Source organism: Bactrocera latifrons, unplaced genomic scaffold (assembly GCF_001853355.1).
Source record: "Bactrocera latifrons isolate USDA-ARS-PBARC rearing strain unplaced genomic scaffold, ASM185335v1 scaffold_180, whole genome shotgun sequence".
Classification (NCBI taxonomy): Eukaryota; Metazoa; Arthropoda; class Insecta; order Diptera; family Tephritidae; genus Bactrocera; species Bactrocera latifrons.
The window spans coordinates 110,358-131,875 of record NW_017535297.1 but is presented as its reverse complement, the minus strand read 5'-3'; the positions used below and the strand labels follow the sequence as shown (position 1 = coordinate 131,875).

Here is a 21,518-nt window from a genome sequence, read left to right as displayed (position 1 = left end):
AATTTTGAAAATATGTAAGAAATAATCTGTTGCCGAAGAGATAGAAATGTTTCGCATGGAAATTAAGTTTGATATAAGCTTTAGTGTCATTAGGAGTCGTTTCCATAAACGTTTGGTATTAAGATTCTTAGAGTTTTGGCTAATTTTGGTTAAGCACGAAAATCAAAGATTTCACACATTATTTCTGCTTTACAAAATTTGGTGATCTTTTCGCAAAATGTAAGCAAGCTTTTTCTTATTGCTCAGTATTCGATTGTAGCACACATTTCCACTCTGTCAAAGAAGCGAGTAAGGGAATAAGCGAAGTGTATCGACGTTTGTTGAAATATGAGCAATATATTTTTTCACCATGTTCAATAGCGTAATCCTCGCCCGTTCATATACTTCGACTGATATAATTATTGGAAATATTTATAATATCATCTTCCTTTAGATGACCTTTGGACCAGATATCCGCAATTATGAAGCCGATCAGGCGAACTGTTCATAGTCCGTGTTGGAAAGTGAGATCTTGTATGGTTCGGCTGCTTTATTTTTTAAGTGTTTTGATTGTAATTTTAATTTTTTCCTTACTTAAACCAGAAGAGCTTTTAATTTTTATGTTAACAGGGTATTTGTTGCTGTTGTCTCCCATTAACGTAATAATTCTATCTCGAGTGCAAATTTTATTTCAATGAGGTTGTTATGATGTGCTTTGACGGAATACAGAAATGTTAGAACGGCTGATGTTGTTATTTTTACCGAGTCAAGATATGTACTTAGGTTCACAATTATTTTTTAACTTGGGCTAGGCGTGATGTTTCTAAAAGTGTGCCAAAACTCTATGATCCAAATCTGATATTACTTTTCATGCTAAAGGTGTGTATTTATATTATCCGAGGATGCTATATTGTAATTTCGTTGAATAAGTGGGGTTTACATTGGAACATTACAAGCTTTTCTATCCGATATATATTTTTCAACCATATTTACTCGATACAAATGATACCTATGGAAACAAGGTCGAAAATTGGATTATAGATGCTACGAGGGGATCCGGACACGCGTTGAAGTTTACGAATAAAGACGAAAACGTTTTTGTCGGTATAAAAATCCAAGGAATTGTACTTGAGGTTTAATTTTGAATATATTCATACAAATAAATTTCAGTGGAAAAAATAACGAATTTAAGGCTGCTTTCTCAATGCCTTGTTATCAGCATTTCTGCACAGTTAACAGAGTTGTCCGCTTAATATATTGTATTTAATAAACATCAACAATGTGCATGGTTAATGGAGATGTCCGCTTAATAGGGTGTCCACGTAAGAGAGTTTTCACTGTATTCTTTATTTATGAACTGTTTTAGCTATGCTATATTCTAAGAAGGTTCGAACTGGGTACAGTGTGCTTAATTTTACTAAAATCGGTTTAGTTAGTAGTAGAGGAAAAGTTCCGCCCTCAACCCACTGATCTACCGGTATATAGTATGTCAAATATGAATTTTGCATGCAATACGTTTTACCACATCATGTGATTGGCATTTTGATGTGATTGAATTGTTGTACCAAAGCGAGGCCATTGCGGATTCTTGCTGATTATCCCACATCCATTGGTACCCCGTTACTGCATGCAGCTGATAATAATGGTACACGTAAATATACATACTTGTGTGTACGCATGCAAAATCTGATTGTAATTCTGAATACACAATTTGTTATAAATGTGTGTATGTTTACAGCATACAAACGACTTCCTCACTCACACATACATACATATATAAATCATACAAATTTTACCCGGACGCTTGACATGCTTTCATAAGCACGCATTGGTATCTGTTATACCATCTAGATATATTTCATTAAAAGCAGTTATGTCGATATTTTTTTGGAATTATTATAAAAAGTTTATTTTTAATGTAAATTTTTTTTTTTTAATTGAGAATCACGCAAAATTCCAAATAATCGCCTTGAACCAAACTTTAGTCAAAGTTTTCAAACCCCATTTGAGAATTCCAGCTTTGAACTTCGAACATTTTGGATAATTTTTCGAATCTCTAAAAACAACTAATCTTCAAATTTCTCATAGTAAGACTTTAATAAGAAGGAAATTCTTAAGAACGTAGAGATAAGACAAGAATAATGAATTTATTCTTCAAACGATTTTGGCCGAATGAGCAGTCCAATGATCTAAGAATTGGTCCCGTCTATAAAGTACTGTATAGGTTTACCTTAGCTTATCTATAAAATAGCTTTGTAGTTATTCCATTCCTAGCTTTGTTTTTGAAATCACTTCAGACGCGGTTTTCAAAATGCATATGTATATAGACTTACCAAATTAGGACTGACATGAAATGATCTTCTACTTCTAGATAATCGAAATGTCACCACTTACAATTTGCCAGAGATCATTTACTATTTATTCAAATTATGTAAAAAAAAAAATAACTGTACAATAAGTTAATTTAATTTGTTCCAAAAAATCAATCAATTTAATCAAAAAGAATTTGTTGTCAACTGAAAAATTAAAATTTGAGTTAGGTCTTTCTCTCAAACACATAGATGCAATAGCATCGCTGTTTGTTATTTTATGTTTACATTTATAAATTTATATTGCCAACTGCACACAATAATGCATGGGTATGGTAACTATTAAGATTGCTGTCATAGCGTTTCCTTCTGCAAATAAATTTTATGTTAAAATTTTCTACACGTTGCTCATTGTTGCCGCCGCGTGAATAAATATTGCATGGAACGCAATTGTCACCTAGCAGGACGGTATGGTACCTCATCCCACGCGGTTGCAAACGATTTTTCATATAAAGGCTTAATATGCATTAGAAAATTGGAAATTGTGTGGAATATAAAAAAACTGTGGAGAGTGACAAATGCGCTAGAAATAAGAATCATGAGTAATGGAATCCCAGGTGTTAAATAACTCTTTACAAAGTATTTAGCTGAAACTTAATATTTTCGAACGTGTGTTTTTCGTGTTCTTTTCATTTCGGGCAACATTACCTTGTCACTGTAACCGCTGTTCTTAATTCGTCACATATCTCGTAGAGCTCATCATTCCATTGACTGCGGTATTCGCAAAGCACTATAAATCTACGGCAGAAACTTTCTCTCGAAAACTCGTAACGCCGACTCATCAGAGATTGCCCATATAACAAGACGAGGATGAGTGAATTGTAGAATTAGGCTTTTGTGCTTTGAGAGAGGACTTTACTTCTCAATTGCCTACTCAGTCTGAAGTAGTATTTTTTGCCAGAGTTTCATTTTTATTTTGATTTATTTATTTATTTAAAAGAGAAATAATTATAAATAATCGTTCCTTTTCGCAAACAGCGGTTTTAGTACATCGCTTTGTTGTATGTCCTAATGTTGGCAGTTTTTGCACCTCAGAGGGTTTGGATAGTATGGCCTTACCTTAGTTGTGTACCACGACACTTCAATTTTTTCAGGTGATATTTACCAAAGGTCAGGAGAACGACTCCGCTAGGTACTGGTTTTTGATTAATGTATTTAGGGAATTTGAAAATTGATACAACTCCCTGTGCTTTTAAGTGTTCAATGATTTCGTCGTCTGAGATTTCATTTAGGCATGGTGCGTAAATTGTTCCTTTTGTGTAGTTATGGTTGTTGTGGAGTTTTATTTCTACATCACATACGCCATATAAAGTTTTCGTAGGTATGAATTTTTGAGCTATGTTGTTTTTTACTAGTAATAAAAGTTTTCCGTCTCTTAGTTCTTATATATTTATTATTTCTGTGCTTATATTTTTTAACGCTTTCTGCACAGCAAAACACGAATATTTGTTTATGGGTTTCTGAGAGTTCGTTGCACTTAGCACTAAATATCTTGGGTTATCTTTTGTTGTTGGGGTAAGGCTTGGGAAATCGATATTGGGAAATGCTTGAATTTTTTTCTTTTTGATTTGGGACTTGTTGTTAACAGGGAGACCTGTTATCACCACGGGAGTGACCCACTGGAGGGATGTTTCTTGTTGTTCACTGTACTATAATATATACACTCTTTTACACGTGCTTTAAATGAAAGTTCTTGATGTTAGAATGCACTTACGAAAAGGGTGTGAGAGAATAGAAAAAAACCACCAATAGCACAAAACACAACCGTTCGCTTTGGGTATCAGTCGATACTGTTTTATGCCGGAGTTATTCTGTGTGGAATTTCTAGGCTGACGTTGTTGTTGGAGTTAATGCTTGTTTCAAGATAGACAAATTATCTACAACTTCGGAGTTATGACTGTCAACAGTGGGAGCAAATTCGCGAGCTCAACGAGTGTTTGTTTGATGACTGGAGATATTTCGTCTTGCCCTCGTTCATCGCCAGACCCATTTGCTTTGCTTCTTTGTCCAACCTGGAAAAAGCAGAACGAACGCCGTCATTGTTATGGCCAATGATATCGATGCCACCGGCTCACGTCAGCAGTTGTACACTCTTGTAGCAGATTGTATCGTCTCTATTAAGATTTTTTTTTTTTAATTCCCTACAAGAACTTTGATAAGCCAATTTGTATGGCAGTTGGATGTTATAGGGCTTCGATCGTAACAATTTCTTCGCACTTTAGGTCATTGTCTTAAGCAATAATACATGCCGAATTTCTTGAAGAAATCTCGTACAATGAAAACAAAGTCAGTCAAGACCATTTTCGCGCGACGGGTTTCTCTGAGTGGTACGCAATTAAATTCTCTGTGAAACTCGGTTAATCTGAGACAGAGACGTTTGAAATCATCAGCGGCCTTTTTGGAGGGCCGGAAAGAGGTCCATTGTCTTATTTGACATCAATGGCATCGTCCACCGTCAACGTTAAGTTTTATTTGGAAGTCCTCAAGAGACTCAAACGGCGGGTCAATTGGGTCCGACAAGACATCGATTGGAAGTTGGACGCCAGTCAACACGCAGCGGGTTGCGGACTTTTTTGTTTCCTTGCCTGAAAAGCCCGATGAAAGGTAAGCAAAATGACAGAGGGGATCCAGGCAGCATGTACCTCGGCTCTAGAGGCTATTCCAGAGAATGCCTTCCGTGACGCATTCAATGCTTGAAAATCGCGCTAGAAGCGCTGTATCGACGCAGAAGGTGCCTATTTTGAAAGTTTTAAAATAGTTGTAACGATTGGTTCAATGAATTTATATAAATCGACTTAGTCCTATTACTCTCCGGACAACCCCTATTTTCGCTAGTTGGCGCTGAGAGCATTCTAGTTTTATTCGTCGCATCGGGTCAGGCTGTACCTTTTTGAAAATACGGCATATTTTACAGTACTACTACGATAAAGGCAAAAATGCATCTCAATCCGCCAATAAAATTTGTGCAGTTTATGGACCCGATACAGTTTCCATTTAAACCGCACAACGATGGTTTCAACGTTTTCGTGCTAGTGTAGAGGTGGTCGAGGATGCGCCACGCTCCGGAAGGCCTGTCGTCGAAAATTGCAATAAAATCGCTGAATTTGTCGAAAGAGACCGGCATAGTAGCAGCCGTAGCATCGGTCAAGAGCTGGATATGCGTAATCCAAAAAAATTTTATCAACAATAGAAAATTCAATAAAAATACCGCAAGAAATACCGGAAGACTTTTTTGACAATCTATTATATAAAAACAGATGGACTGACGGACTAAATTGAGTCATTTATGATACATAATATAAAGACGTCATAAAGCAAACAAATAAAAGCGTTTATGATTTCATGCATCAATATATTTTTCTGTTGAATTCGCTTTAAAAAAAGTAATGAGTTTAGATTACGACAATTATTATTGTGCTCCCATTTTCCTATGAAATAACTTCTCAAACATCATAAAGTACTACTGAATCTTAATAAAGTAATCTGATTGAGCAGATAACTACAGAGGCATTAAGAGGTCAGTAGAGTAATCTTTCTTCACATTTTTTTTTTATTCTTTTTTGGTTTTGCTGGTCCTCTATACCCCTAGAATTAATGTAGAAACCCACTTTACCATTGGAAGGTTTCGAAAAAGGCCCAAAAATAATAATACCGCTCACTTTTTAAGAATAAATTGGGTTTTTGTGTTTTTCATGATCCAAACATGAAAAATTGTGTCCGCCAGTGAAAAAACGTATCTCATTCACCCAGCCATTTCTCTAACAGATGTTATCAAAAAATTCCGGAAAAATTATTTATGCACTCCACGATATACCACATAATATCTGAAAAAAGTTCTATTGTTGAATAAAAATGTCTATAAAACAAAAGAATGTCGAACAAAAAGAAAAAAAAACAGGGTAGATTACTCTACTGACCCCTTAACTATTTTTCAACAGTTTTACCAAAAGCTTTTAACGAAAATTTAGAAAAAAACGTTTTTCACACATTAGTTTTTATTATAAAGAAAATATCTAGCTTATCATAGTGTAGGCAATATTGATTCGAAGTTGTTAAAGGAAGTTTCATTAGTGAAGCTCTTTGCAGAGACGTCTCTTTCATCCATGAAATTATATGGTTTGCAAAATTTTAAAATATACCGTCCTCATAAGCTGCTATCAATAATGTAATTGTGTGTGTCTATAGAAGATGGATTCCGATTTTAAAGTTTTTAAAAGTTGGCATAGTCATATGTACTTACTGCAACAAAAGCTCTTTTATAAGAAACTAGTTTTAGGGGTAATTTTCAAGTGGCTTCAGAAGGTTCATATAATACTAATTTCTATCGAAATGGCAATATATAACTAACAGTGTAAAAACTTGTCATGACGACGATAATAACAATAAGTCTTACTATGTCTTGGGTTTGTCAAATCAAGTCAGTGTTGTATACTTATGTTAGTGATAAATTTATTGTGGCTTTAATTTAGCATGCTGTTCGACGTAAAGTGTATGCTTTAGATCAAATGTATACTTTGCTAAACTTTCGCTAGCATAAAACAGCTGATATTTCGAAAAATTTAAAATATTTTTCGTTTTAAATGAAATTGTTTTTTTTTTTTTAATTCTCCTCTTCAGTACAACACCACCACAACCCATCACTCAGTTGGAAAATATATATCAATTTTGTAAGGCCAACCAACCGGTCGTCGGTTAACTTGTCAGCAGATCATAACAATTGGGAGTTGAGTTCCGCTCAAATGCAAACACAAACTTGTATCAAATCATTTGAAATCACGTAAATTCTTCAGTACCGCATCCCCGACTACGCGAGATGTATCAATGCGGATGTAAACCCGAACGCGGTTGAAATTGCAACGCGTACAAGTTAACAATTCCGCTGGGTGCACTAGCCATTATTGCTGCCATCGCAGTTTTTGTTACATTTGTCATTGCATCATTTTGTTGTTGCATATTCATGTTTTATTGTTGCCCATAGCAAGGAAGTAAATGTATATTCATATGTACCTATATGTCTATCTTCATACCTCTATATAGATATTGCATAGTTTGCTGTTGTTGCTATTGCTTTTATTATTATTGCAACAGTTGTATTGCAGTAGAAGTTGTTGTATAAATATCAAATGCTGGTGCATGGCACATCAATTGTAGTCAGGGTTCGCCAACCGATGTCAAACAGGGTCTGCGGTAAATTATAGAATTAAGCTAGTAAGTTCATGTTTCAGCCTCCCAAGTGTTTCATTTGTGAATTAATCTGGACGAGATGAACAAATGGTTGTTTCTTTTAGACGTGTGTTCTTCAATGAGCAACACATTTTTCGGTATTGATCTGTTTGAACGCTGTTAGGTGCCATATCATAATTAACCGATTTAGATGAGCCTATTCACTTTATAGAAGATTTACAAAATCCAAATCGTTCAAGAATTGAAGTTGAACGATCATCCGGCACGTTGCACGTTCTGTGAGTGAGCGAAAAACGAGATGGCCACAGATGTCGATTTTCACCAGAAATTTTTGTTCATCGAATGAACTCTCTATTAGTTGAATGGGTATATTAATAAATAAAATTGTAACATTTGATGCTGATAATCCACAAGTAGTTGCTGGGAAGCCCCATGACATCCTCAAAAAATTACAGTTTGATGTGCTCTGTGGGGAGAGGGAATCATTGGTCCTATTTTCTTCAAAAATGAAACAGTTCATAGTGATAAAATATTGGATGTTGATGTAGACGACCTTTGGTTTCAACAAGACGGCGCATATCATCTCTCGTCGCGGCCTGTTTCTGGGTCTCGAAGATCGTTATATTTAAGACAGCACAATTTTTTGTGGAATAATGAGAAGCCGGTTGTCTACGCAGATAAGTTCGAGACGACAGACGCCTTGGAAGAGAATATCTGACACTTTTCCTAATTGCTGTGAAAAGTAGTCGAAAATTAGGACACTCGGCTGAAATTTATTTGAGCCAGCCAGCAAAAGTTAAATTCTCGGTTATAACGTAATATATATACAAAAGTTTATTTCTTCTTGGAAACCCCAAATTTGAACAAAAAAAAATCGTTTATGTGGATTATACGAAGACATTTTCAAAGAGACTGAAAAGCTTCCATCCTTTTATAGAAAAACATAATTTTATTTACGATTTTGATTCGGTTATTCAAGAATGTTGTTGTCATCCCTTTAATATCCTGATTGTAACGCTTAACCAACTTTTAGACAGCTATCTGGAGTTTTCAGGGTTCGATTCCTTACTCGTACTAAGGACGCTTTTACCATATATTCCTTAATGTTAATTATTTTTAGTATAATTAATTAATAAATTTACCATTTGTAATTGGTGCGTTGTAAAAATTGTTCAACTCTTCCGCATAGTCCACATTTGATCGTGGAACTGTCAGTTGCCAACCGCTGCCTTAAACCCTCTTTCCCTCATGACAATTTACATCGTTTATGAGAGCAAAATATGTACAGCATCTATGGCACAGGCAGCTACAAGCGTAGGACATATGGTTACTGGGATTTCGGGTTTGTTGCGGTGAAGGATTGAAATGTTTTTGAATGTTGCTTACAGCAAACAAATTGGTTATACGTTGAGGCGGTTGCAGTTGTTGTCGCTACTGATGCCACCGGAAATCGATGCAACTAACAATTGAACAACACATTTGGTTTGGAATTTGTGCACAAGCGCACACACATCAATATATTTTACTCTCATTTGCGTTTACATACATACATATATCAACACAGGCAATCCTGTCTAAATATGTAATGTCTGTATATGTTCAAATGCACATTTTATATATTCTGATTATGTGTTCTCATTTGTATATACACATTGCTTGTTCACAATGAAATTTAGTGGACTTTTGAATTTGTTTACTGGTGCGTAAATTCCCGTTTAAAGCTGTTTTATTCGTTGACAGAAATCCTCCATCATAAATTATAATGCGGAACTATATGTACATAAGGCATACTCGTACCTGCGGGCTTGATAAATTCAAATATCAATAACATTTATTTTAAGTCAACATGTGTATGAATGCAAATAGCACTTTTCCATTTATTGCAATTCGACGTTAGTCAATAGTATGTATTGCCAGGATATGAGTAGCTTTTTCGGAGTCCTATTGTAACAATTCCAAAGCTAATTAATTGAGATGTTAAACGAAATGAAATTGTGTCCACCGCCAAACAATTGAAATATAAACTTTTTTCCAAAAAGAGCAGATACATATAGAAATATTTTGTTAAATTGTAGTAAATTATTGTGAACATTTATTTATTAATCTTTGATTGCGATTCCACTTTTCGCCACATTTGTGGGGTTCGACTTGAATTTTTGACTTTGAACACCAACTAAAACATTAACTGTTTTAAAACCAAGTACCAGGAGATGATATCCCAGATTTGTTGGGAACAATTGACAACATATAAACAATCAATCAATGGAATTTAATTTAAGCCAAGAACAAAGCAAAATATAACAGATAGGATAGGTGGGCCTGGAAAAGTTTACCACAACATCATTCTAAGAAAGCCCATATTATGCATAAGACGTGCAAATGCTGCTCACTGTCTTACGTCCAAGAGGCAAGAAAAAAAAAAGAGGAAGCTATCTAACATTTGTCATCTTACTTCTAGAATATACAATCTATACGATTTACTACAAACTGCAACTAGTAATCTTCACTAAAGCCTAAATAGAAAGAAAATACACGATCTGACAATCATAAACTCATTTACTTGAACTTTTTCCAAACACTAGACATGGGTGTAACCAGGAGAGTATTGGTATAGGTTTATGTCACCTATGTATTTCAAACATAGGTAAGGTAAGATTAAGAGACCGGCCCTAACAGGGATCAAAGTTGGTCAGCTTAAAACGCCTTCCTTTTTGGAATAAAAAGCTCCCGTAAAATTTATCAATCGGCAAATCATTTCGAGCCTATCACAAATTTGTTAAGACTGCTAATATCAGTTTCGGTAATGTCTACTGGTTCACCAAAGGTAAGACTGCCAACATGTTTCAACCTCACCATTACAAAGGCTGGACAGTGGAGATGAAAGCGCCATCATGTTTGTATCTCATTTTCTTCCATATAATTTTGACAACGCAGTATAAAGAGAAAACACATCTGACCCAACATGAAATATCATTATAGGTTATACATAATTGACTGGTAAGGATTTTTGTATTTAAAAGATAGAAGGGAAGATAGACAGGAGGAGGCTTTTCATCAGATAGTGTCAAAATTGCAGAAGAGTTTAAAAATATAATTAATTTCTGAAACATATTTAAGCTATAGATAGAAAAATCATATACAATCGAGACAATAGTATTGACTCTATAACTATATTTTTGTCGTTTGTAAAGAGATGCTGTAAATGGATTTTCATTCCATTGTTCCGAAATTCTGAAAATAGGCTGAAAAGAAAATGTTGTTATGAGTTCTTTTCAGTATATGTCATTCACTTTTTGCAAATATAGGGGTTTTCAATAGGGAGTTATAAAAGCAGACCGATAGGGACAGCAAACGACAACATATTTTTTCCTGCTCTTTTGAAATTTCTTTTCAGTAAGGTTTGCCATTTCATCATGGAAAGCTATAGGATCAAACAACGAGTCGAAATAGTATTATATATTATTATTGTTATTAAAAGCTGCCGCTAGTGCATCAATTGAGGAAGACCTAAATCAGTCTCTCACACGTCGTTCGCAAGCGTTGGGCATATCTGTGACGTCGTGGTGCCGCATTTTATGAACAGATCTTGGCCTACATCCTTACAAGATCAAATAGACGCAAGAACTTAAGCCTCTTGACCACCAGAATCGTCGTATATTCGTGAACTGGGCTGATCAACAAATGATCCGGACTTACATCGAAAAACATTCTTCAGCGATGAGATTTATTTCTTTCAAAAATTGATTTCAGAATGTGGACTGTGTGTGTGGAATAAGGCCAGAGACCATTCCTTTTTTCAATTTTTTGGTGTGAAAACGACAGAGACAGCTATTGGCTTCTAAAGTCATGAACGAAAGGATTTTGAAATAATTTGAGCATTTGCTAGTTCGTGTTCTGTATGATGTACCGTATTGCAATCTTATCAAGCTAAATCTTATTAAACTAAAAAAAAAAAAAAACACTGTAACATCAATATCAAGATCTTGAATTCAAATTTGTTTTGTTTGTTTGTTTTGTTGTTTTTCTTTTTACAAAGTATCTAAACGATATTTGGGGTGGATTATTTTTCCAAGCAACTATACGAACGAATATATCGAAGAAATTGTTCAGATCGCACAACTATAGCTATTGCCCACCATACCTACTGACTAATCAAAATCAAGATCGTGTATGAAAAATTGTTCCCGTGAAGGGTATTATAGCTTCGATGAAGCGGAAGTTAATGTTTAATCTCATTTCAAATTATTTTCGCAAACCAACAAAAATGTTTAATTTATTTCTGAATTTAATATTTACAGTACACATAAATCATTTTGTGTATGAAACGTCAAGTGAGGAGCGCTATGAACAATGAATGTGAAATTGTCTTCAATATCCCGACAAGCTCATTTACCTTTTCCATGCAGTTAATCAAATGTACATGCGCTACAAACGAGTCTAGGAGTATACGAGGACAATGCAACTACCGCAAAAATTAATGCTAACTCATAAACAGTATGAACGTGATATGCCCTATCATAACACGAAATGAAAAATATTTCGAAGCCCGCAAAATGTGGTCTTAAATAATTTTCAGCTTATTTATTAAAAAATATGCATGCATGTGGCTGTGTGGGCATTAAAAAAATCATCAACCACACAGCAGATAGAACAAATGAAAATATATGCAAACATACACATGTACAAGTAGATGTATGTGCATGTGTACAAACTTATATGCGTGTGTGTGTAAAGTGGAGCGGAAAAATTAGGAATGTTAAGATTAGGTTTATGCAAAAATATGAGTTTATTTGAAAGTAGATGAGTTTTGGTGAATGGTGTTGGCGGTTATTGTCACAGCTTTAAAAGCAAACACGCTGGTTGTTGTTGTTCATTTTGTTTAATGTTTGTTGTTATTATAATTTAGACTGTTTTTTGTTGTTGTTGGCTTTTTATTTGCTTGTTACTGCGACATTGGAATTATGTATATCTCGTACAGCACGGCTGTTCCCTACACACACCCACGCACAGACACACGGTGCATATGAAATTCATACATTTTATTAGTGTGTTGGGAGGTTTGGCTGTTTGTGGGTGTATAAATACACATACATCTGCATATCTGCTGACTAACTATATCACATTCCAGACACGTAGCACAACCATAAAACATTTCACATATCTCAAGTGCACAACGACAAACAGCTCTCGCGCGCGCGCTTTCTGTTCAGCAGCTAAAGGACAATCAAGTCGAGAGACAAGTAGACAACATGAGACAAAGATACATGGCACATGGCATCCGGCGTGGTTTCCTCGCCCAACACAAGGCCACAAGTGCTGGTTACTCGCTTGGCTGACTGGCTTGGCTCGGCTCGGTTACTTGCGCTCGCCTTGACTGCATTGGTCGCCTGCCCGTTTTCACTTCCTGTCTGCCATACAATGAGGCTGACTGACGCGCCTGCTTGACTGTTACCAACAACAATAGGATGCAGTCATAAACTGTTATTCAGGAACGTAAATGAGAATATCTCGCATTTATATTGTCGCATAATTTGCAGCTATGAATGAAATTACCTTCAAACATACACACACACATACATATATGGATGGATTTTGAAATGTACGAAAGTGTGTGTGTGCGCTATGCAAGTGTGTGATTTTGAATTTCTAGGACACGTTACGCACACGTTATATTTGTATAACAAACGCACATACACACATGCATTGAAACCAACTGCTACTGCTTGTTTCTGGTTTCATGTGTATTGCACCAACACCAACCACTATTTCCTTTGTGTTTCTGCCTAGTTATCCTTCTATGAGAATGTGCGCCTCTGACCGACAAATTTATGCATATGACTTAACTCATATCTGTGTAGATATGACAATATTCTACACATATGCATATACTCCTGAATGAATGTGTGCCTTAATCTTGATAGCATGACAGAGCTTTAATAAACGCTGTCGTTGTATATGATGAATTTCGCATATCAGCGCTAATTATATATATATAGCAAATAATTGGAAGTTGCGGTTAAGTGAAAAATAAGACTACAAGTATAAAGTGTTTAGCTTCCAAACTCTCAAATACGTAACGAAAACAGATATACAAAGAGATTTTCAGCAAATTCGATAATTTTAGATCAAAATGAAACTACTTTTTTCGAAATTTTATGTTTTGTTACCAACCTATCTAACGCTTTAGAATTCAAAAGAATTTGAGTATACAACCTTCTGTACGAAGTGCATGCAGAGAAGGACAAAACAAAACATTACAGAGGGATTAGCGAGGATGATTATTTAGTTCAACGATAAATTAGTTAAACATAATGTTACGATGCAACATAATTATTATGATGCAATACCACCTTACTACTAGTAAAAAGCATTTACTACTGTTTACATGTCGATGAACATAGTGAACTTCATCCAAACATTACAAAGGCCTTGGAATCAAATCGCGACATCATACAACGTGTAACGAATCGTTGAAAGTAAGTATAAAGTGAGGCAATAAAATGTTGCATTATCACCAAAGAGGATGTTGTTGTTAATATATAGTATATATAAATAAGATATGTCTGCAAAATCAATTCAATTTAACAACTCTCATATATTTTAATTTCTATCTAAAATAAATAGCTTATGCACTTACCATGGTATAAGGATAAAGCTTAGCACAATATTTTTTTTTTGTAAATATTTAGCTGGTGTGGTTTAAAAATACACATGCAAATATTTTTGTTGTTCCTTCAGTTTGTACAAATAGCGAAAAACTGAAAGGAATAATAATACCCAAATATTAATACCCAGAAACGGAATTGGCAAGAGATACAGATACAAAAATTTCAACAACCAAAATTATGAAATGGGTAGGTTATTATTGTTAAATTTTGTTTGTTAAGAGTATATAAAATAATTTTTTTAATGGTAAAGACTGAGTCTGTTTGATAAAATATGCTGGAATGAGAAATGAAATGGTGACATATACGGCGAAGTGGTTCGCGTAACTCATAATTTGTTTAAGAAAATTTTAAAATTACATATCTAAAATGCCTGGTTGAGCGAATGGAGACGGTAAAATTAATGCCAGGCAGCAAATATGTTTTTCAGACTGACCTAATTATAAGTTTTACAAGAAATATTATAATTACAAGAGCGCCCTTAGCTTTAAACACCATGGAAGATGCATTAACATTAAAATTGAGTTTGGGGTCCACAGTTATCTCCAATCAGCAAAACTGCATACTTACTCCAGCTAAAATTTTGTGTTATTCCTATGAAGTAGGGTCAGATCTAGAGGAAAAATGCCTTACCATATATCATAGTATATCGAGAATACGAGGCTTTTCTTACAATAGTATAGTAAATTTTTCACTCCCCGTATTCAACTGATATGACACCGTGCGACTTATTCCTTTTCGGAAAAATGCATTCGCCCATGAAAGGAACGCGTTATGCAGACGTAGAGGCCATTCAAAAGGCTTGCACCGGCATACTGGCGGCCATATCGGCCAACGAGCTAAAGCACTCGTTCGACAAGCTTTTGGACCGTGCAAAAAGCTGTATTGAAGCAGATGGAGACTAGTTTGAATAAAATAAATTGACGTTGCCGAAAAAAAAACCATTCTGTATTTTTTTAAAAGACCTGTTTACTTTGGAACGTCCCAGTATATCGAGAAAACCATGCTTTCCTCGTAATAGTATTGGAATTTTTCATCATTATGTATTTCTGTCATCTTATACTGAGGATCATTTATTAATTTTTAATCCGAAATTATTATAAATCTTGATTGAAAATAATGTTTTTCGATTTTATACCAGGAAAACGGTGTACTAAGCCACAAAGTTTGTAACCCTCAAAAGGAAATGACGGAGACTTTAAAATATATATTTTAATGCTCAGCGGAAAGAGCTTTAGAGAGAATTTAGCATTGTGCGCTTATTTGTCCGTCTGTTTGTACATATGCGAACTAATCCGTTAGTGTAAATGTGTTGGTAACGATCTGAAAATTTGCCCTCATATTTTTCTTCCCAAGAAGCTAATCATTTGTCTGTACCGTCAAATTGAAGCTCTTAAAGTAAAATTCTTTTAACTGGATACTTTTTTATTTTCCAAACATTTTCACAAAATTTTTATCAGATATGGTTCAGATAGAAACCGCTTTAGTATATAATTTTTATGCTGACAGCTTGCATTTTTCAAAATATGTTTCTAATATTTGCCACAGATTATTTGCTGCGATAACGCCACAAAGTCCGAATTGTACAGATCAAATCACTATCACGTATAGCTGCCAATTAGTGACCGGTACTCTGCAAAAGTGGTGGCCAAATCTGGTATAAGAATATATAAATATGTATGTTCGTACTTAGTGAATTTTTTTAAATGGGTGCATGCCCAACGACCTGGCGTCATTAACTCTGTTATTATATTATACCTAATGGAGGAATCGTCAATTTACTTGAAACTTTATTCTAGAATTTTTTTATTTTAGTTATATAAATTAAGGCATTGAAATGTATATATGTACATATGTGAAATTACATATTGTGATAACAAGAACAAGAATATGAGAAGAAATAGAATCGAGGATAAATAGCGAGAATCATCTAATTCATGGTTGTTAGATTGTTCCAGTGTGTAGCGATGTATAGTTGTTTGAGTCAATACAGATTACATTAAGTAAGTATTTGTACCGTTCATTTCGATGGGAAAAACTGTTAGTTCAATATTACAAAAATATACTTTTTTTGTTACCTTTATTGGTGAACGTTTTGATTTTCTTTTTATATATCCAGATAAAAAAATATCCTCCTAATAATACTGCTTTTCTTTGTAATACATTTTTTCAATCTATATATTAAGACTTTTTTCCAATAACATTGTAAGCCTGTACAGCTTAGATTCTACAAAAGATATTGGATTTCTCTTATGACATGTTATACATAACTTATATGATAAGAGTACATTATTTCTGGTAAGATACCTTTTTACAATTAGTGCATTTGAATTCTTTTATGAAATTTCAAATATTTGTATAATTTATAAAAAGTAAAAAAAAAAAAAAAATTGTATGTGAGAATAAAAAATGCAAAAAAGGAAACAATTCGATTTACAACTGGAGGTGCCGGGGTTTGAACCCGGGACTTCTCACATGCGAAGCGAGCACTCTACCACTGAGCTACACCCCCTTGGTGCAATCAATCGTCCGAAGAGCTACTTCACTCAGTAATATTGGGCTCTGCTCTTGTGCGCAAAAGCGAGTTTCGCATGCAATTGGCTGCGTTGACGAGAGCATGGTATCATACCATGTGCATAAATACATATAACTACACATATTGACATGCCGCATATACGATGCACAATTTAGACACATGTAGGTAGCAGAGATTCATGAAATTAATTGAATGGATGCGATAGTTAGTAAGCAGATGCGAGTGCTTGCTTAATTAAATGAATGAAATAGCAATTTATTCACATTATTTTTATATGATGTACATACATACAGATGTACACCATATAATACATACATATATTTGACGGCACTTTATTTTACGTTACGTGAAGGGCTATAAAATGAGAACAGATCTTTAAAGAGCTATAATCGATTATATTAAATTTATAATATAATAATATATGATAATTAATGTCCAATAAACTTAGCCATGAATAACTCTTCGCATCGAATTGCGAAAAATTTTTTATTTTGCTAAGAGACTGCTCAAAATGGAAGAGTTAGGAAAATCTTTGTTGATCCAAATTGGATTTCATTTGACCAGTTGTGACCTCAAAAACTCCATAAAATAGATCACCACATACTCATAAATCGGCGAAGCCTTTTGAGCTTACCACAAATTTATTAAAGCGGTTAAAACGAATAAAAGCATGTGTGATACTTTGTTCCATATTTTTCGTATATCGAGCATACCATACTTTTCTCACGATAATACATATACTTATGTAAGTACTTTTCGGTGAATATTACTGTCAGTTTATTTTAAGAATTGTTTCCATTTTTTAGTTCGAAGTGTTTAAAAAACGTGTTTTATAATTGTTTTGACTATAGCGACTTTATTTAAAATAAATTTCTTGATTTATGTTAATCCATATTTTATATCGTTTTTTGTTTCATCGACGATGCCATGTTCCTATCAAGCCTTTTAGAATTAGCTTCGCAGTAAAATTTAAAGTTTCTTGCTATCGAGAGCATATTTACCGATTATATGCTGTTTAACAAAGAACTTACTTCCGAGTTATCAATTTGCAATCTTTCGAGTTATTGTTTTTCCACATCGAAGTATTTTCTGTAAGTTGGTGTGCAAGTTGTTAATGACATCTATGCTAAATTTCACGTCAAAATACTTATTGGTATTTGAGATACGCGTCGGTTTGTGAGGCTCGAAAAGTGAATTCTTCGATTTTTACTATGTCTGTATTTATTGAACAAAGAAGTGCGATAATGCACCATCTCATTCTGCGTTGGTTATTCGTGATCATTACGTCAAATTTTCAACTATCTCAGCAAATTCACATGATCACTACGAGGACACCGTTTTGGCTGAATTGAGGATATAAAAGCTGAACCGAAGAAGGATCTTATGGTCATCTCGACGGAGGATTTTTCCAAGTGCCATGATGACTGGAAAATTCGTTGGCATAAGTATATTGCAGCATAAGGGGATTATTTTGAAGGAGATAAAATGGACAAAATTCACCTTTCAATTTGATCAAATAGTAAACATTTAGCATTCGGGTGACTGTACTCCATATAAATATGGATATGTGAGGTACCCTTATTTTATTATTATGTGACATGTTAATAGTATGTGGTATTGTCAAAAGCATCGGGCCCATACTACCCCGTGAGTTCCGATCCTTTGGTTGACATTTTGCACATTAAGGATTTCCCTGGCTTTGATTTTTACAACTAGAAAAGTTATAAAATGTTCGGCTTGCACCCGAACTTAGTGCTTCCTTATTTGTTTACTGGTAGTTTTCTGACAGAGAATAATTTATTCGTGCATTTTTCCTAAAAAATAACCTTGCTGTTTCACATTTATACTGCCTTTGAAATTTTTCTTCTTTGCTGGTATGCCTTCAAAGGCTATTACCAAAGCAACGAATGAAAATAAGAAATGTGTGATAGCGACTTTATTTAACTTTTTTCAAGTCAACTTCTATGCGTGGGCCAAAAAGGTCGATAGCCGCTATAGCTAAGAGTAATAGAAGAAATGGCTTCTTGAAGGAATGATGTTGGAGAAGTTGACGTTGCATTTGAAACACTAGTCGAAAACTTTAGCTAAACTGCAATGCTTTGCAATTTCTTACTTCGTCCTCGTTACATTTGTATTCCTTCACCCAGTTTTGGGCTTTACCCGTGGAGCTCTTGCAGCATTGCTGAGAAGAACATTTGACCAACTTTCTTAATAAGTTTTTGAACTAAATCGGAAATTGCAATTAAAAATTGACGGTGACCAAGCATTCGCTGCTGCTTCAATGCTTCGTTTCATTTGGACGGCAAGCGATACCATGGTTTTCGATTCTCTTCAATTTGTTTTATTTGTTTTGCCTTCCGAATGTCAGTTTCACTTTGATTCTCTTGAGAGTTTAAATACTATTAATTTATATGCAATTGATAGAGTGAAAGTGAGAGAAAATTAATGCCTTGCGTCAATGATTTTAAGGTTATTGGATAGATGTATTTGGCTTTTAAAGAGTACTTAAATTTCGTTCTCTTATTGCTAACGAGAGTGATGAAAAGTTTTATAACTATGAAATAAAAAATTTACTACTTTCGTTGAATCAGATAAATATTTTAAATATAATCATTTTTTTAAAGGATTGAGTTCAATTTATAATAGTAGTACGGAAAGCTTTGATATAGCTACAGATAATTCGTTTAATTAACCGTTATGTGACAAAAGGTAAGGTATATAATGCCAGTCTGTACAGCTCTTCATTGTCTGAAATAAAATTAGCAAAACCTTTTATACCCCGACCAACTTTCTTCAGCTCTAGACTATATGATTCTCTAAATATTGCATTATTACTTAGGAGTGAATAGACCTGAGAATTCATAACGTTAATTATATATGTAAAATTCGTAACCCATGAGCCATTTATTACTATTTCTGAATTTTTATTAATCCATACAGTTGGCCTTTAGAACACATCTTTGCTATGTCAAAATCAAATCTGGATATGTAGAAGTTTTGACACAACTCCAGCTATTCCTTTGCAGCGGATTATCTGGTAGCCCAAAGATTCCCAAGAAGATTGCTTTTCTGTGAGGCACGTTAATGTCTTCTTTTTATACTCTCGCAACAAAGTTGCTAAAGAGAGTATTATAGTTTTGTTCACATAACGGTTGTTTGTAAGTCCTAAAACTAAAAGAGTCAGATATAGGGTTATATATACCAAAGTGATCAGGGTGACGAGTAGAGTTGAAATCCGGATGTCTGTCTGTCCGTCCGTCCGTCTGTCCGTCAGTCCGTCCGTCCGTGCAAGCTGTAACATGAGTAAAAATTGATATATCATGATGAAACTTGGTACACGTATTTCTTGGCTGTCTCTTATACACATCTAGATGGCGGAAACCGAAAACCTATAAAGTGTCATAACTAAGCCATAAATAAAGATATTTAAATGAAATTTAACACAAGAGATCGCATTAGGAAGGGGCATATGTGGACGTAATTTTTTTGGAAACTGGGCGCGCCCCGCCCCCTACTAACTTTTTTGTACATATCTCGAAAACTACTATAGCTATGTTAACCAAACTGTATAGAGTCGTTTCTTTTAGGTATTTCCATATACAGTTCAAAAATGAAAGAAATCGGATAATAACCACGCCCACCTCCCATACAAAGGTTATGTTGAAAATCACTAAAAGTGCGTTAACCGACTAACAAAAACGTCCGAAACACTCAATTTTATTTAGCAAATGTCAGGAGGAAGCTGCATCCAGGCTTGTTTTTCAAATTGAAAATGGGCGTTGCGTCGCCCACTTATGGACCAAAAACCATATCTCAGGAAGTACTCTACCGATTTTAATGAAATTCGGTATATAATATTTTCTTAATATCCTGATGACATGTACCAAATATGGGTAAAATCGGTTCACAACCACGCCTGAAATCTTGATTATCACTTTATCATGCGAGAGTATAAAATGTTCGGTGATACCCGAACTTAGCCCTTCCTTACTTGTTTCCTCTAATTTATTTATTTTTTTCGCCAATTGTTGACTGCTGCGATTTGAGGACTTTGTTACGGCTCATATGTACATATAGACCGTACTTTAGATAATGTTTAGAAGCTCTTTCTGGCCAGAGTGGTTATCGGTAGGCTCAGATGTGGAGAATATTAATACTGGAGCAAAAGGGAAATATCGGACGGAATGCCTTCGCTTTGATGGAATGTTCGCAGGTATCTGTAGGAAATCATCCCTTCTATTTTGCATGAGTTGGCTAATTTAAGTTTTTGCTTAGCAACATATTGTTTATTTTACGAAAATTTGATACCAAAATAGGAATAAAGCATTTAACATATACAAGTATATAGATATATGCTGCTGTAATACGCTTCATTCCAGAACTTGACACCATCCATACAAGAACTATCGGCGGTTATGACAAATGAGCAGCTTCTCGATGAGAAAAGCGCGTGTCAAATGTTAAGTCGATATCTTCAGAACTGAGGGACTAGGCCGGCTATATACAGACAAGCGAACTTGGCTCAATCAACTTAGCTCATCATGCAAACTTCGTGGCGAACTTAATATACCATGATTAGGGTGTAATGTGGCAGAATCGTCTATGTTTTGGAGACATTATCACTAGTTTAGTCCATTGTAACAAGTTGTTAGGGCTAGAAATACATAATTGTTTGTACTCTGAACAGGGTATATTGGTATATTTTGTCACGTCAGTTGTCAGTTTGTAACACCCAGAAGGATGCCTCGGAGACCATATAAAGTATATATATAAATGATCAGTATG

At 34.7% G+C, this 21,518-nt stretch overlaps 1 non-coding gene across 1 annotated transcript; it reads right to left on the bottom strand.

Moving 5' to 3' along the window:
• Nucleotides 1-16,637: 16,637 nt before the first annotated feature.
• On the bottom strand, nucleotides 16,638-16,709 carry Trnaa-cgc. Its single transcript has one exon. It is a non-coding gene; the product is annotated as a tRNA-Ala (tRNA).
• Nucleotides 16,710-21,518: the final 4,809 nt, after the last annotated feature.